At 38.3% G+C, this 4,647-nt stretch overlaps 1 pseudogene; it reads left to right on the top strand.

Annotated features, from left to right (window-relative positions):
• Positions 1-1,631: 1,631 nt before the first annotated feature.
• Positions 1,632-3,684, top strand: LOC100009943 (mitochondrial tRNA methylthiotransferase CDK5RAP1-like; annotated as a pseudogene).
• Positions 3,685-4,647: the final 963 nt, after the last annotated feature.

Here is a 4,647-nt window from a genome sequence, read left to right as displayed (position 1 = left end):
TGTTTAAAAGTAAGACATAAGGAAATAGAACAAATATGAAATATGAATGCTCACCTGTGAAAAGAGAGAAGATGGGAAGCATATATGCCAAATGGTGAAGCAAAAGGAAGGAATTTATTTTTAGTTCACCTACTGCACCTATTCCTCAATGTCGCAAAAAATGCACCAAGTCAAATTCTGATTAGGAAATCCAAGAATTACTGTGTCTTTTTTGAAGTTCAGGACAGTTTGAGGACAAAAATTAAGAGATCTAAAGTCACTAGGAAGTTGGAAGGACCAAGAATGAAGGATGATATCAGAAGAGAATATTTCAGTGACAGAGATAGAAAGAGATCAGAAACAGCATCAGGGCAGGAAGCATGAAGGCCAAAAAAGACTTTAGGGAATACCCTGAACTACTGTCACATGAAAGAGTGGTTGTCATTTGGAATCTCTGTCACCAAAAAAAACAAAAAAAAAAACAAAAAAATGCAAGAGGTACCAGCAATTTAATCACTCTAAAATTTGAATATATTTCCTGAAAGTTGATAGAGACTAACTCCAACAGAGGTCTACTAAAACTCAAAAAAGGACAAGCCAAAAGACCCATGAGAGTTGAGCAAGAATTTGTAGAGCTCAGGTAAGGAAGGCAGTAAACAGAACATTCCCTATATATTATCATTTGGGGGATACTAAAGATTTGAAGATGTCAAGAATGAGCTGGGAAAAAAATAGAAGGAAAGTGCAAAAAAGCATAGGAAAAATTATGACCCTACTACAAAAAGTTCACAGAGTACAGAATTAACATAAAGTCCAACGTAAAGATACAGCCTGGAAGAATGAGCAATCAAAAAAGAAGCTAACCATCTAGAGTTACTATGGAAAATGCGGCATTTAAGACACAAAGAAGAAAATGACTTGAAAATATCTAAAAACCAAGCTTCAAAAAAGCAGATTAACACAAATCCAAGAAAAAACGCTGGAAGAAGTGAAAAACTAGCAAAAATAATTACTTTTTTAAATCATATGAAAGATAAGAAAGAAATAGAAAGGGAAAAGAAAATGAAAAATGTGGTTAAAATGGCAAAAAAAATTACTAAAGAAAATAATATCTGAGAGATTTTCTGACAAAACTCCAAGAGGGAAGACTGACAGAAAAGCCCAAAACAAGAAAAAAAATTGAGAGGAGCAAGAACACAGACAACTGCAGGGAGTAAAGAAGGGTTAAATATGAGCAAACAACAGGAAAAAAAAAGAAATACAATCAACAGCTTCTAAATAGGCAATGAACAAAGAGCAAGCTGAAAAGAGAAGGAGGAGGGAACACCAAACCATAAAACAGAAAACCCAGCGAATTGGATATGGGCTTTGGAAGAACTCAAAATACAATTCAAAACACAATTAAGAGAGGCTGAAGACAATTGGGAAAAGAACTTAAAAAACTAAGATAAGTCATCTGGAAACAGAAGCACTTGAACAAAAACAAGAAAATAGTGACTTGAGAAGTAAAAATCAACCACTTGAAAATGAGGCAAAGAGTCACCAAAGGAACCTGGAGGTTGTTTTGTGACCTCCTGGCTTCAGGCTGCCAGTCGTCAGTCCCAGGAGTATCCTTGCAAAACCAGGAAGGGTTGGGATCCCTTGCTCCCAAGATGCAGCCTTTAAAATGTGCATTGAGAACAGGTCAGACTCTGAGGTAGAGTCCATTGTCTTCAGTAATCAGGCAAATACTCAGGACCTACAGAACAACAAGCCATCTCAATGCAGAAGTGTACCCAGAGTTAGAAAAACAGCAAGATGATAGACTCCAGAGAGATTTCAGCTCTAGACTGGCAGCAGGACCAACATTTCAGCACTTTCTAAGAAATGCCTCTGTTCCTCAAGAGAAGTCTGATTCCTCTGCAACAGTGGAGCATCCACCACCTTATCTTACTCCAGAAGCCCTTTTAGGAAGAGGGAGAAAAGTCTACCTACAGACTTTTGGTTGCCAAATGAATGTTAATGATGCAGAGATTGCTTGGGCCATTCTTTAGAAGAGTGGCTACTTGAGAACTAACACTGTCCACGAGGCTGACGTGATTCTTCTTGTCACATGTTCAATAAGGGAAAAGGCTGAACAGGCTATTTGTAATTCTTTAAAATGACTTAAATCTGTAAAGGCCAGACATCTCAGATCACAAGTTCCCCTTTGAATTAGGATTCTAGGTATCCTAAAGTTTGGATATATGGCTGAAAGGTTGAAGGAAGAGATGCTGCACAGGAAAAATTGGTGGATATTGTAGCTGGACCAGATACTTACCAGAATCTTCCTCGGCCGCTGTCTTTGGCTTATTCTGGACAGCAATTTGCTAATGTTTTGCTTTCACTAGAGGAGACCTATGCAGACATCATGCCAGTCCAGACAAGTTCAAATGCCACATCAGCATTTGTGTCAATTTTGCGAGGTTGTGATAACATGTGTAGCTACTGTATTGTTCCTTTCACACGTGGCCATGAAAGAAGTTGGCCAATTGCCTCCATTCTGGAAGAAGTAAAGAAACTCTCTCAGCAGGGCCTTAAAGAAGTAACACTCATTGGTCAGAATGTCAATAGCTATTGAGACAATCCAATTCAATAATGCCACGTCCACTCATCTGAGTTGAGGATTTAGTAAAAATTACAAAACCAAGAAAGGAGGCCTTCAGTTTGCTAATCTTCTGGATCAAGTCTCCAGGGCTGATCCTGAAAAGAGGATCCGCTTCACTTCTCCTCACCCCAAGGACTTTCCTGATGAGGTTCTACAATTAATCCAAGGGTGAAACCATATTTGTAAACAGATACACCTTCCAGGCCAGAGTGGAAGTAACCAGGTCTTGGAACTCATGAGAAGAGGATATACAAGGGAAGATTATTTGGACTTGATTCACCATATCAGAGATTCTGTTTCAGGAGTGAACCTTAGCAGTTATTTCATTGCTGGACTCTGGAGAAACAGAAGATTTCCTCAAGACACTGCCCTTGCTTCAGGAAGTCCAATACAATGTGGGTTTCCTTTTTTCATACAGCATGAGACAGAAGACATGAGCATATCACAGGCTTCAAGATGATGTCCCACAGGAGGTGAAGCAGAGGCATCTTGTGGATCTGATTACTGCCTTCCAAAAAGGTACCACAGAAGCCAACGTGGCTATGGTTGGCCACATGCAGCTTATCCTTGTGGAGGGGCCCAGTAAGCACTATACCATTGAGTTATGTGGAAGGAATGATGGAAACATCAGAGTAATCTTCCATGACACAGAAATGGGAGATGGCATTGATTGTAGGGCCTAATCCGAGTTCAGCCACGAGATTATGTGTTAATGAAGATCATCTCTTGCAATTTTCAGAGCCTGAAAGGAGTTCCTCTCTGCTGAACATCTCTGCAGGAGTATTCTGCACATTGCTGACCTGAATTGACAACCACAGAATTCTTCTGGATGCCCATTTGTTAGTGATTGCTGTGGAATGATTCTTGTCTGGTCATAGATTGAACTAGATACCCTCTGAGGTCCCTTCCAGCTCTAAAATTCAGTGACAAAATTGAACTGAGCATGTTTTGCTAAAGAGAAAGGGGGAAGTGACAGGTTACTAGTGCATTGATAAAAAATTGATAAGAATTGATAGGAAATAGTCTTTATATAAGCATGACATATGGAAAATGAATCTTTGGGATTTATTTGTTAGATATAATATCTCTAAGAATCACAATTAATTGATTCACCAACAACAAAAAAAAAGAAAATGAGGCAAAGGAGATGAAAGATGAGGTAAAGAGGGTGAAAGATGACCTCCAAAGAAAATCAGACCAGAAGGAGAAGGATGATCAAAATGCCAGGGATGAAGTCCAGTCTTTAATAATCAGAATACAACAACTAGAATCAAGTGACTTTAAAAGGCAACAAGACGCTATAAAACAAAACCAAAAGAATGAAAAAATTGAGGAAAATATGAATCATCACATTCACAAAACAGTAGATTTAGAAAATAGTTCCAGGAGAGACAACATAAGAATCATTGGTCTATTAGAAGACCATGACAAGAGAAAAAGCTTGGACATCATACTATAGGAAATTATCCAAGAAAACTACACTGATATTCTAGAGCAAGAAGTAAAAGTGGAGATTGAAAAAATGCACAGATCACATCCTGTACTTAATCCCCAACTGACAACACCTAAGACTGTTATAGCCAGATTCTAGAACTATCAGACCAAAGGAAAAAATATTACAATCTGCTAAGAAGAAGTTATTCAGATATCATGGAACCACAGTGAGGATAACACAGAATCTGGCTGCATCTACATTGAAGGACCAAAAGTCATGTAATATGATATTCTGGAAAGCAAGGTAACTAGGTCTACAATTGTAGCATTTAAAATTAGTTTCTCTGGTAAACATAATTTAAGCAGGTAAAATTTAGTTTCTCTGTATTATATTTTATGAGGTTTATTAAAGATTAAGAATTTAAGAAAATACAAGTAAGAAAGCATGGGCCAGGAGGGCCAAAAGGCCCATTCAATTTCACTTACATCATGTGAGATGCGTCTGCTTGGAAGTGGAAGTAGGAAGAGAGACCCAGTAGGCTTTACAGCCAGTTTAAATAGAAGCTTTTTATCTTGCCCAGGTGGGAATCTCAGTGAGATTAGAGGGC

Source organism: Monodelphis domestica, chromosome 4 (assembly GCF_027887165.1).
Source record: "Monodelphis domestica isolate mMonDom1 chromosome 4, mMonDom1.pri, whole genome shotgun sequence".
In the NCBI taxonomy this organism is placed as follows: Eukaryota; Metazoa; Chordata; class Mammalia; order Didelphimorphia; family Didelphidae; genus Monodelphis; species Monodelphis domestica.
The sequence above is the reverse complement of the archived record's forward strand: the minus strand, read 5'-3'. Positions and strand labels throughout refer to the sequence as shown.